Source organism: Calypte anna, chromosome 2 (genome assembly GCF_003957555.1).
Source record: "Calypte anna isolate BGI_N300 chromosome 2, bCalAnn1_v1.p, whole genome shotgun sequence".
NCBI classification, from domain to species: Eukaryota; Metazoa; Chordata; class Aves; order Apodiformes; family Trochilidae; genus Calypte; species Calypte anna.
Genome location: NC_044245.1, coordinates 124488403 through 124502918, shown reverse-complemented (window position 1 = coordinate 124502918; position 14516 = coordinate 124488403).

Genomic DNA, 14516 nt, shown 5'->3' with positions numbered 1-14516 from the left:
TTGCACGTACAGAATGTGTAGGAGCAGTTCCTAAAGCAAATGTTCCCAATTCCTGTGGTGACAGAAGCCTTATAAATACATTCCAAGCAATACAGATACAGGGAACAGATTAGATAATTACTATAGCCACTTGATTACTCATGACTCTGACATTAAAATTTTGGCTTGAAAATATACCAGTGTAATCCTGTCTCCCATTTCTGTCATTGTTGTGAGGGTTTTTAGGAACTAATGAAAACAGATACCTTTCTTCATCTCAATTTCTTAGCTTTAGATCTATATGAATACAGTAAACAACTGTTTCTAGATTTGATGGTACTTTTGAACCATATTAGTAAGTACAAATAAAAGCTGCATTAAGTTTCAATAAATGCAAACTCTTCACTCAGATAGCTCCTCACAGTTTATGGTACTCATTCCTGAGCAAAGGACAGTGCAAAACCTGTGTATCACTATGTATCATAAGTGCATAGAATTATCCACCTTTTCATTTTCACTAAATCATATTTGAAGCCATATTTTTACATCTCCCTCTGTTTCTATTCATTGCTGAGCAAGAACACTGCATCATTCTGATTTCATTCTATCTATTCTGTGAAAGTTAAATGCAATTATGAAAACAAAAATCACAAGTATCAGCAAAGCAAGCTTCGTGATGTATCAGGGCAGCAGGAAAAACACGGTGTGAGGTTTGTAGTTTTTTTGGGGGGCGGGTTTGTTGTTGGTTTGGTTTGGTTTGGTTTGGTTTGGTTTGGTTTGGTTTGGTTTTTTTGTGATGGTGTCAGTCAGCATGGCTTCAGTAGGGGCAAATCCTGCCTGACAAATTAAATTTCATGGCCCTCTACGATGGGGTTATTATTAGCAGTGTAGAGCAGTGACCAAGAAGCTGTTCCACAGGAGCTTTGTGAGTTGCCTGCAGGACTGGAGTCAGGATGGAAAGCCATGCCTTTCAGAAATGGCTTGTGCTCATCCAGGGATAGATGGTGGCTGGACACCAAAGACTGCACTGCACAGAAGTGTCCATTCACAAGGTAGTAAATACTCTATTCATTTTGTTAGTTACTCTTGTTAATTTCACATCCAAATGAGCAGGAAATTGCAGAGCAAAACCTATTAATAACAAAAACTCTTCACCATTGATGGGTGTAAACAAGAATGATGGATCTGAACCCTAGCCTTTGATCCAAAGCCTTCAGCTAAGGCCTCTAATTCTCATGAAAAACTGCAAAATGGACCGGGCAATCCTAGCAGCTGTGTGAGTCTGGCATTGAATTGGATGTGTTTTCAAAGTAGTAATGAAACCTGCCAAGGTCTGTAAATACTTAATAAATCAATAAAAATATCCACATAATATGTACCCCTCTTTTGTTTCTTGAGAAAATAATTAGGCTTTGTTTTGACAAATTGTTGGTTTATTTAAATGTTTGTCTAGGAGTAACTGAGTAAGATACTGAGAAATCTATTTTACTATATATTTCTATGTCAAGCTGCTAATGAATGACAGCTTCCTCATTCCCAAGAATTCTCAGTTAGTTTGATTTATTGGGCAAAGGACCTTCAGAGTTGTCAAAAGTTATGGGTACATCTGGGTTGTAACAGGAATTAAACTTCAGGCTTGTGCTTCAGAACCAACCTTTCTGTCCCTGTACCTGCTCTCTCAGTCTCTTCAATCATTCGTGTTGAAAAAATAATATTACTGTCCTAATTGTGTTTGCATTGAATTAGATGCCTTACTCAGTGATAAGGAAAAAGCACAGTGACTTCAGAAAGAATGCTTTGGAACTTCTCCTGTTCTTATATTTAATTCATGATTTTTGGAGTTAAAGGCTACCCAAACCAACAAGAAATATACATATCACAGGATGGTTTTGTTTATGTTTTCTCTCATCCACCTCATCACCCTTACTCTGATTCCAGAAATGTATGAGACGTGCCCACACACAAAACTTTTCAGATTGTTGCATGATTCCAATGTTGGTCTTTTTTAAATTCTCTTTTAGGGAGGAGAGAAGCTATGTTGCATTCAGCAGTGATGAATGATGATTTAACACTTGGAAAATTAAACTCACCTGTTTCATTTTTAGTTATTTTTTTGGTAAGTCACTTTGTGACTGTATCTGGCAATGGAAAATTTGGTGTTGGAAAATCTGGCAGTGAAATGATGTTGATTTAAAAATAAATTCTATCCGCAGAAGTTGAAAAAGGAAACCTCATTATGGGTACTGTGGATGCTTAAGGCTGTGTTTACTCAACCAAGGTTTAAGCCTAAATTGGTAGTTTTAAAAATTGCTCCTCATCTCACAAAATTCAACTCAGGTCAGCCTTTTCATTGGCATGTAGAATCACATCAAACTGTAGGACCAGGCTTGTAGGTCTAGCTATTCTATTTTCAGTACAGACTATGAAAAAGTAAAGCAAAGGTGCTCCCACCCCAGTTTTCTGAATTTTGACAAATGTGGCTGCTGATGGCTTCCTCACCCACTGACACAAAATACCAGGATGACTACGTCAGGTATGATCTCTCAAACAATTTCAACTGAGGATAATATTTCACCTCCTACTCAGATCAGAGCATGACCCCAAACTGCCTTCTGCAGACTGGGAGCTGAGGTGATGTGAAAAGGAAAAGCATTTCAGAGGTGGCTGGACCAGTTTTCAATCATTTCTCTAGCAGCTGTCAGGGATTTCTTGAAAAATACAGGCCCTGTGGTGGATAATGTCACTGATTAAACCAATGGTGTCTAAGGCTTTGTGTTGGGAATATATATTGTCTGCCTTCACTGTTTCTTTCTGTAAAACCTCGTACACGGTCAGTCCTCCACGCTGGAGACCCATGATGTGGATTTCACATGGCATCTCTTCTACTTTCTTAGGATGGAAATCACTCTTCAGTTATGTTGCAAACAGCCAGGCTAACTAAAGATATTCGTGTCACCCTGTAACATTCTCTGCAAAGGGTTAAAACACACTAGTGACAGAAGTTAGCTTTGCAACAGCCTTTCTGTTCAAAAGATGGTTTTAAAGTGAAGTTGGCTACCTGCTGCTGTCAGAGGAAAATGGTAATTTATCTGCAGAAATAAGCAGTGGGGTGACATTTTCAAACAGTATAGGAGAAAGTAGAAAAAACCCTGCTGTTCATGACATCTTCATGGTTTTTAACATTTTAAGATGTTTACTTGGGGTATATGACAACACCTTTTAAAAATAATGAAGGTGGAATGCAAGGGCCTGTTCTTCTACAAGAATGAATACAAAGCAGAGATTTTGAAACCACATTGATCTAAACTAATAAAACCTGAAAGTTACAATGTTATTTGAATGCTTTTGGTTTATTCTATTTTGATTTATGAGATATTTGACAAAATGGAATTTTCTGTTCAGAAATCAAAGTTCACTAAAGTAGCAACTATTTCCATATTTTATAATTTAAATGATGTTTCTCTCATGCAGCTCTGAAAATTTCTATTCAGTAAGCATTAGCATTGCTCAATCTTCTTAAGGATTCTGATCGGATTAGTATTCTCCTAGGATTGATATACTACACAAAACTGGTTTGATATTGCAGCTCATAGTAAAAAGCCTTTCAAAATGGACAAATAAGTGTACATTGTGTACCGAATCTGCTATTACAGATATTAACTGCAAATAAATGATGAACATTTGATATATGCTATCAAAATATTACATAAACTATGTTTGCTTTTCCGTTCTAAGTATCCTTCTATAGTGGACTGGCAGAAGCGTATAAATTCTTTTTCACTGATTGTTTTGACCTAAATATTCTTCAAAGATTGGAAGTCAAACTAAATCCAGGCCATAGGAATTAATTACGTCTCACTGCCAGAGTTCAAAGGAGAAATAGTCCTGATCCCCTGAAAGAAAACATACAGAATTCCCAGAAATAGATTACTAGTCCAGACAACAGCTGTACCTTCATCTTCTTGGTCTCGTTGCTTATAAAACCTGATTTCCACATTTCATTCCATTATCAAGAATACAATTTTTGGCAGTCATGATTTTGTCTGTCACCAATTGCCTGGGAAACAGGCTTGGCTGACCAGTTAATGGGGCTTTGTCAGAATATGCAGCTGACATCTCCTGAATAAGTTCAATTTCAACATGCAAATTGTTGGTTTGGAAAATGGTGAAAAAACTATATAATAAGTTCAGAACAGTGGAGACACTTAGCACAATGATGTATTGACCCAGAAAAAGGTCCCTAATAGTGGTGTATAGGCCATTCCAGCTCTTTCAGTGGCAATGATTTGTTGCAGATGCTGGTGCTGAGGAGAAATCCTGTAGAAAGGGATGAATGCAGAAGGGTGGCAATGCAGGGATAAAGCTGTGTCCAGTTGGCCTAGAATACAGGGTGCTGTAATAAAATTAACAAAAAGACAACAGCACTGTTTTGTGAGTTCAGAGGTAACTTTGTATTGTGAATTAGGACTTCTGAACAACACTCAGTGATGGGAAAGAATTAAAAAAGGTTTGTTTTCCTGGAAGACATCACATGCTATGTCTGGTGAATCCTTCCATACTGTCATCAAAACCAAGCATTATGGCAGCCAATCACAGCTCCCATTGGAAATGCTTAGAGAAGGAAATTATGAAACTGCCTTCTAGGATGCAAAGTAGCACTGAAGGGCAACTGAATTGCTGCACTGAATAAAAATAGCTAGTGAGGTTGACTGTGCAAAACCATACAGGCTGTGCTTTATCTGCAGAAATTTGTCAGATGAGGCTTGTCATTTAGCACAGAGATGGTTTTACACTATGAAGTGGAAGCATCCAAGCTGATCTGTTAGCAGCAATAAGGCCAGCCAATTTCTGTTTGAAAAGGAAAGCAGCACTCCTCAAACTGTGTTATCTTGGCCAGACATACCTGCTGACAGACTGGATTAAAGTCTATTTGTGCATTAATCCAGATCAAGTTGTAGGAAATGAAAGATCTCTGTCACAGATCACCAGTGTTACAGTATTCATGTGCTGCCAAAACTTATTTTAAGAAATCAAAAAGCAGTATTTAGACAAACAATGGAACAATTTCCATAACATCTATCACTGTACAAAGGCAGGAAAAGGAAGAAGTAAAACCTAGACTTTTACATAGCCTCCATGAGCATATTGAAACCTCTGATGCAATTTGAAACCCAGACTCTGAAGATTCTTGAAGAGTGTTTCTTGTCAAAGAGCTGCTATTAATTTTGAAACATGTCCCTGATGAGATGAAAGGTAGAATAAGGTCAGTCAGGCTTTTTCAAGTACATTGTTGTTACAAGGGACATCAAACAAGGGTTGGGCCCAGTTCTGTTTAATATCTTTATCGACGACTTAGACGAAGGGATTGAGTCCATCATCAGCAAATTCGCAGATGACACCAAGCTGGGAGGAAGTGTGGACCAACTCGAAGGCAGGAGGGCTCTGCAGAGGGACCTGGACAGACTAGAGAGCTGGGCCGATTCCAACGGGATGAGGTTCAACAAGGCCAAGTGCCGGGTCCTGCACTTTGGCCACAACAACCCCATGCAGGCTGGGGACAGAGTGGCTGAGAGCAGCCAGGCAGAAAGGGACCTGGGAGTCTGCATCGACAAGAAACTGAACATGAGCCAGCAGTGTGCCCAGGTGGCCAAGAAGGCCAATGGCATCCTGGCCTGTATCAAAAACAGCGTCACCAGCAGGTCCAGGGAGGTGATTCTTCCCCTGTACTCAGCGCTGGTTAGGCCACACCTCGAGTACTGTGTCCAGTTCTGGGCCCCTCAGTTTAAGAAGGATGTAGAGGTCCTGGAACAGGTCCAAAGGAGGGCAACCAGGCTGGTGAAGGGACTCGAGCACAGGCCCTATGAGGAAAGGCTGAGAGAGCTGGGGCTGTTCAGCCTGAAGAAGAGGAGGCTCAGGGGAGACCTCATTGCTGTCTACAACTACCTGAAAGGAGGCTGTAGCGAGGTGGGAACTGGACTCTTTTCACAGATGACCTTCAACAAGACAAGCGGACACAGTCTTAAGTTGTGCCAGGGGAGCTTTAGGTTAGATATTAGAAAGAATTTCTTCATGGAGAGGGTGATTAGGCTATGGAATGGACTGCCCGGTGAGGTGGTAGATTCTCCGTCCCTGGAGACATTTAAAAAAAGACTGGATGTGGCACTCAGTGCCATGGTCTAGCAACTGCTCTGGTGGGCCAAGGGTTGGACTAGATGATCTCTGAGGTCCCTTCCAACCCAGCTAATTCTATGATCTTAGAGCACCCTGCTTGTCCTGCTTGGGACATGAGGCATGATCACCCGTAACCTCTAAAATAAGTACTCAGACTCAATTCAAACTGCAAAATTTTGGGGTTTTGTATTGCTTTGTAGAGGGGTTAATAGGAACTGTTCTTGCTTACTGATGACTGACTTACTGATAGCTTGCTCCAAGCAGCATTTTATGTCTATATTTGCTTTACAAATATGGTTGGGGTTTTTTACAAATGATATTTTTTTGTTTTGCTGAACAAATTGCTGAGACTATTTCTCAGAAAGTTCTGGAAAAAGTGTACCTCACTTTTTGTATCTATCAATAGAAGTAGGTTTTAAGTCTTTAATGAGTTCACTTAATTTACAAGCACTTTAAATGACAATGTCATTGGAGACAAGCTGTCTTCTACAAAAGGAAAGAACCCTCATTTCTGGCAAACTCTCACAGTGAATAAACACACGGTCAAACAGGATCAAGGACTCTATCAGACTAAAGCTGTACCAAGCTTTTGTGCCTACCTTTCTGCCAGGCAAGTATGCAACCTGGGCTGATTTATAAAGTGCTGTAACAAGCTGATGATGAAGGGTTGCAGCATACTTACTGCATTGTCATTGAGATATTATTAATAATAGTTGCACCATGACATGCAAAACATGGCACATTTTGATGCTTAAAGGACTAAGCAGCTCTTGTTAAGGAAAGTAAGAATGTGGGGAAAAAAAAAAAAAAAAAAAAAAAAAAAAAGATCTGTAGCTGATAAGAAAGAGCTCCAAGAATCTGTGAGCCAAAGTTTCGTTTGACTGGTCATGACACTTATTCCAGAACCTTTGAAATGCTGAGGGTGGGAAGAGTTTTGGTGATAATTCACATGTGACAGCAGCTTCTAACTGTAGACTGGGCCAGGCTGTGTTTGCTGCATGAACACCAAGTGCTGCTGTAACAGCAGAATTCATCAATTTATTCTACCTTACTTCTTCCCACATCTGGAGGCTACTCATGAGATCTTATGCTAGCACAGACTCATTGGCAGTCCAGTGGCTCAGCCCTCCAGCATGGAAGCTGTGCTTGAATTATGTGTGGGTTACAAGGGACTTGCCCAAGTATAACCATCTGTATCTTGAAAGACACATTTGTCTAGCTGCAGTGAAGTATTCATATAAATACTTTCTGCACAGAGTAATGGAGACTAGGAAGAGGCTAAAGTCCCTGTGAGCAGGAACAACTTGCTTTTGGACTGGAAAGCACTCAAGACAAAGGACTGATAAATAATGTCAGCAGAAACAACAGGTGCAAACAGAAGAGCTTGGAACACAGTTGCAAGTTGTGCAATACAGGCTGCTTATTGCACATAGACCTGCACGGTGATTTGTGCAGTCACTGACCTTGTTAACTCAGCCTCTCTGCTTCATGACTATTCTTTACAAGTGATGTACATCAGTCTGAACAACAGCCTGACACTGCCCCACAGCCCACACTGCTCCAGCCCAGTGGTTCTGGGGAGAAAGTTACACAAAATGCATGGGGTAAACTAAAAGACACTCAGGACAGTAACTATATGGGGCATCACTAACAAAATTACTAGTTTGTAAAAGTGTGGAATTTGCCCAGTTTAAGTAATATTCCAGTGGCAGCATCAAACCCATAAAAATAGTGAAGTGTCTTTATCATTACTTGTACAAGAAGAGATAATTTTGCTTACCAAAGAACTGCAATAGAGCCCAGTTCAGTAGCCATGAATATTTTAATGTCTTCTTATATAATGAAAACAAGCTCTATACTGCATTAAGGGCAAAAATGTAGAGATACATTTCAAAGTCTAGACCTTCAAAGCTTATCCATGATGTTTTAAGACTACTTCTTGATATAATTTTATCAGAATAAACATAAATGTAAATAAGGCTTAATGCTGCATTCTCTGAACTTTCTGTTTATGTATTTCTGAATATATTTTTGCAGTATAATTTCTGCCAATAAACTCCATTAGCTGACAACCAAACTGAATTTTCTCTGAAAGAATCATCCATATCCTTTCCAGAAAAAACACCCATATCACACTTAAAGTCCTCCCTGTGTTTAGCTCTACCTTATGCAAGAATTAGGTAGTGGATGTGGATAGCTGAGAATCAGGCATATGGGATAATTGTATCTTGGTCTTCATTAAAATTCTAGGCACTGAATGTTGTTAGCACTTGAGAAGTAGATTTTATTCAATTACTTGAGTGTGGGCATTTCATGTAAATTTGTGTCCTCCTGTTGGCAGAGTTAGGAAAAGTGATGCCAACTTACCTTTTTAGCTGTAGGTTTGGTCAGAACTGAGCTAGAACATGGGAAAGGAATTTATATTACCAGACTCTATATGTTCTACCTGTTCTACAGCCTGTGTATTAATATTTCCATTCCAACATTAAACCTGCATAAATGCCATGTTGTATTTATCCATCATTAAGTACCAGGAGGAGTTTATATAATGGCAGCAGCACATGACTGCAATGACCTAATTAAAAAGGAATTATTTTTCCTTAAGAAGACGGGGAACAGATGATAGGGTATCCTCTAGCGTTAATAAAACACTAAATAAACTTGACTGCATGGGATTTGGCTCTGAAACAAATAAAATATTTGGTTTGATTACAAGGCATGTAATACCTTGTGGATGTGGTATTGATCTGAGACACTTTCTATTTTGTGTTAATATTTATACAGGAGATGAGCAGGGGTTTAAGGTTAAGTGTCCTTAAAATTAAAGTCAGGATAGCACAGACACACAATATAATATATATTACCTTTTCTCCTATAGATAGCTCTTTTATTTTCCAGGGTTCATGAACTACTAGCTTTCTCAATATACACACTGGTATTAGTATTTCACATTTGCTATGCATATTGTCTATTAACCCATGTTTGTCCTACCTATAAATTAGAGTTGCTCCAGTAAACACTATTTCCCCCTCAGAATATCCACATTTCTTCTGAAGCATCTCAGTCTGTCTTGGTTCCACTCTCAATTCAATCTCCCTGAACTCCTGATGGTTTCTGTCTTTACCTGACAATCTAGAAGGGGCAATTTTTGAGCATTTTCCTTCCTTGAAATTCTCCACTATGCTGTTATCTCTCTACCTTAAGAATACCTCTCCTTTCCCACTTCAATTCTCCTTCTGTGACTAATTCAGCCATATAATCCAGGCCTTTTTTCCCTTTTTTTTTTTTTTCTGCAAATATTCAGCAGTCCATCTTGCTATGGTCTTCACTGTGATTTCATGAATTTCTGATATCACTTCACGCTGTATTTTTCAAGCATTTTAGCTTGGTTTTTGATCTTCCTGACTGTTTGTTAGAGAGGTCTGTTAGAACTAATTGTGCATTATTTCTACCTCATCTCTCTCCCTTACATTTTCCATAGTTCACATGCAGCTTCTGAATCTTTTGGGAGGACAGCTAAACTCTTCAAATAAATTACTTGTCTACATTGCAAGCACTTTTCCTGTTAAGTGGCATCTATGGTCCAGTCCCACAACTAATATTCAAAGGCTTTTTATGTCTAGAATTATAGTAGCCTGAGTTAGATTTACCTTATGGGATAGTAAGACCTGAATTAGTAAAATAATCTTACGAGAATATGTCTGAGTTAGAAAACTAAACCTTTTCTCCTACAGTTTCTCAAGTTAAATGTAATAGGAATAGTCAGGTTCAAGAAGACTGTTCATAGTTCTGTGTCACCCTGGTCATTTTCCCCAACATTCCTCTGTTTTCTGAAACCACTATGGCTATATCATCATTTTTCCTTTCATCATTAATATTAATTCTTGCCCTCTCAAATCAATGAAGACTCCCAACCTGAAATCCATTGACATCCAGGCAGATGGGCAAAACAGCCCTGGAAGGATGACATCAGCAGCAACTCCAGGCATTGGTGTGCTGTGATCTTGCAACACAAGGTGTGGCTGTGGATCTACAGATTGCTCTGCAATGACATGAGCAGATCAACATGCAGCACTGTGAGCTAAGGAGGTCAGTCAAATGCTTCTCTGTTTCACACATCTCAAGCCTTACTTCAACCTCTCAAGGAAGTCCCCTCCAGTGCACGGAGTAGAAAACTCGCTCAGTATCTCACCACCACTCTGATTTACAGGATGAGGATGTTTTTGAACAGCAGACTGTAATGCTAGAAGATCAAAGTGTATCTAACCAGGAACAATATGCTGAATAATTTTTTTCCAACATTCTGCTCCAAAATTAACATCTTACGCTTTTGAGGGGAGGAGGAACTGAAATTAGAGATGAGCTGGGAGAGGAAGAACCACAAGACTGTGAACATTCCACAGCAGTAGCATTAACTGAGTCAAGCTTCCTGCTTTCACAAAAGTTGTCTGTGATTTCTGTACCAATGTTTTAACACAAAAGGGATGAGAGCATAGTTAATGGGTATTTTCATGAAGGTTATTTTTTCAGATAAGGACCACTTAATTTTAGCTTAGAGGAAAAGAAAGGTGAGTACTTTCCCATACTTCTTTTCCTTTTCTTATGCTGCTGATTCACCCTACCTGTGGATCGTGTTTGCCTACAAGAAAGTGAAAGTGAAAAAAATTTCAGCACCCAAGCCCTTCCTGCAGTATAATGCCACTACATGAAAATACCACTGTTGCAACTTTACATGAATAAGCACTTTTTAGGTGAAGGCAATCATTTTCTAAGACTGGTGAGAGCCAGTGGGTGCAGAAAAACTCAGACCACGACACGTAGATCCAAACAAGATTTGTAGGTTCCAAACTCATAAAACCCCACGGCTGAAATGCTCCTTGTGAAATCCGGGTACTGTGGTCTGCAGGTTTCACTTCTTGTTGTTTTTTTTTTTTTTTTTTTTTTTTTTTTGCGGATTGAAGCACAGCCCTAAGGCTGCCCCAGACCATGTGGAGGGTTGCTGCACATTGCAAAGTACAGGACTTGGACGCCCACTGGGGTTGCTGGGTAACCAGAAATTCCAGGCATTTTGGGAAACAAGGAGTTCATGTGCCCAAGCCCCTGCTGCGCTGTGCAAGGTGTGCTCAACGCTTTATCTGAGGGCAAAAGAGAAAAAAAAAAAAGATTTTCAGACAGGCAACAAATTATTGCTGTTGTGTAACTGCCATTAGGCAGGTTGTCTGCAAGCCTTGCTGAAGCTCAGTTTCATGAACTTAGGTTTAACTGTTTCATTTTTGAAATTACTGCCCAGCTTGTATTATTTCTCTGGCTACCCTTGCTATATTTATTTGCTTAATAACTTTTGTGTCCTTATATTGTTTTAAGCTTACAAGGAAATAAATATTGATACTTAAGGATAAAAGTTTCATGCAAATTTAGGAAAACATTAGTGCCTTGGAATATAAGTCTGGAGGTAGCTCCATTACACAGTCAGTAAGAGAACTAAACACAAATTGATGCTAACAGAAAAAAACAAAACAAGCCAAACCAAACCCACAAAACCAAAAAATAATAAAATACACCAAACAACAACAACAAAACCCTAAGCCTCCCCAAAATATACAGATACAAAAGAGGAAGAAAGTCTTTTTCCTATAAAATGTGAATAGAATTAAAAAGATGTGAAGACATACCTAGCAATGGTTACAACAGCTCCATTTTCTAAGCTTCTTACTTGAAAACTAAGCTACATACAGATAAAATACCGGATTGCCATTGTCAGTACATACAAGTATTCACATTCAGTCATCCAAAGACTGCACCTTATGGTGACATGTCTTAACATTCCATATCTCTGTTTCTTGACCTTTACCAAGTATTTAATAATATAAGTTTTCTTGGGTGTATTCTCAGAAATTACTGGTGTACAGACTCCATCAAATCAGATAACCCTAAAACAACACATCATAGTTTCCCTTCTCATTAACAAGGAAAGAAAAAGCAGTGATGATAAGCTCAATGAGGCACAAAGTCACAGGGAAGGTAGAGAAGACATTGTATAGGGCAGAAATTTGTAAACAAGAAAGAATGTTATACAGGCATTAAACACAACAGTTCTAGAAAAGAGCTCCAACTCTTCTAAGTTTTACAGCGTGTTAATGTTTGCAGAAGATGAGAAAAAGAAAGCAGTGACTTGGCCAGCCCCAATTGTCTGCATTGCTGGTTTTCCTCCTGCCCACCCTGACAGATCTCACAAATGCAACCAGTGTTGGACATATTCTCCTTGGCTGTGCCAAGGTCCCATGAGGAGCTTCTGTTATCACCTGTGACAGCTGCTGGAGTCTGCCAGGGAACAACTCCAGGGAACTGGAGAGAAACCCTTCCTCCAGCTTTACTAGGGGCAGTTCTCAATTGAGATCAAGTTTAAATCAATATATATTATGCAAAGGAGATGTTGACTCAGAATTAATCCTGAAGTTACAGAAAATATGACCTAATAGAAAGCATTTCTCCACTATATGATTCATCTTGATCATTTTTTCCCTTCTCAGACCTGTAAAACGGAAAGGATTTGCATAAATGTGGCAAATACAACCATATCTTTACTCCCTGGAAAAGAGCAGAACATGTCATACCAGGTCACACCTCTGGAATTCAGATCCTGCTGAACCTACAGTGTGAGTTTCAGAACCACTGCAAGTCCGTAACTTTTTGGCCCTTCAAACTACAAGAAACGACTTGACAGCTCTTCCGCTGGTTAGGCCTTTATGGTTTAATCCCTGTTTTCTAACAACAATGAGTCTTTCTTCTGCCTCTGACAGGGTTTATAAGGTTTGTTTCTGGTTTCATCATGGAAATTTAATTACTTGGATACAGTGTGCCTAGCACAGAGCATACAGATTAGGAGAGAGCTACAGGGAAATGCACAATAGGGCTGACCTAGTAAGGCCCCAAAACACTGGAACACAAAACCACAGGGTACTGAGAAGGCACAAGCTCAGCTGCATTCGCCTGTGTGCTGCCTGTGTTTTTACTGTCATTCCGATGTGCATTTAAACGTGGTTTGTCTCTATTGTAGCGGGTCCAGCAACTGTACGGAGCTGTGCTGACATTTCTCTGGCTTCTCTACAGTACTGCACAGTTTCTCTGAAAGGTGAAGGCAAAGGACTACATTTGTGCAGTTAAATCCAACTTATGTATAGAGGAGATGGAAAAATTTTATTAAATATGAACACATTTCAAAAAGCCTGTTAAATGTCCCCTGCAATCTGCTCCTTGGTTCAAATCCCCATTAACCCACTCCCTGCTTTCAGCTCAACCCCTGACCAATCCTCCTCGTACCCTCCATTTCTCAGCCCGTAGGCTGGGTGGGTGCTGTGGTGGGTGCTTGGTCCAGTGGGACCAGAACCCTCCCACCCCCTGCTCCTCACTCCTGCTCCTCAGAGGAGGATGAGGGCGACCTCACAGTCTGAACCGCAGCGGGGTCGGGGCTTACACATTCCCGCTCCTTCGCTGCTACAGCTGCCTTCGAATAGCACAATTTGGCACCAGGTACACCTGGGACGTGTGACAGGGACCGATAAAAGCGTGCTGACGCCTAACTGTGCCAAACCCTGCCTTCACTGCTCCGTGTCAATGAAAATACACTGTAACAACGGGCAACGGGTGCTGCTCACAGACTGCCCGGGGCACTGCCACAGGCACCACAAACCAGACACTGGAGTTACTGAAACACCTCAATTTAAGGCCGTCTGTGCCTGTCGGCGCCAAAGGCCTCAGCGTCACGACTCCCAGGCGCCGCTGGATGACAGCCGATCCGAGATGGGCCCCGGCCTCACCGAGGCGAACAGAACAGAACTGAACCGGGCCGGGCCGAGAATTAGGCGGCTGCTGCCACCTGGCGGGCTCTGTGCGGCGCTGCCCCGGCGGTACTGCGCCCTAAGTGCCCGTGGCCTTCGGGCTGGGCGGGGTGGTTTGCAGGACGGCCCATGAGACAACACCGCTTTGTTTTGGAAAGAGATCGCTGCTGGAGGCGAAAAGAGGAATTAATGTCTGACTCCTTCCCCTCGCCACACTGTGCTGTGGGAGATGCTCCTGGCAGTGATGAAGTTCAGGGGCAGTCCTGGCAAATGTGCTCTTAACCTCCTGTGTGGTGCGCAGGGCGCAAGGAGAGATGGACAATTTCCCCAGGAGAAAGGAGCTACTGGGCTGCTCGTATCTAATGGTAGAGGTTGTGTTCTGGTGAAGAATCCCTTCCAGTTACCATTTCATGAATATCATTCATGAAAATACACTCAGGACAGTTTGTTTCAAGGTATGTTTATGAAGGGATGACAGTTTTTGAGGGTAAATGCACCATTTATCAAAATTAAAACACAAAACCTTAT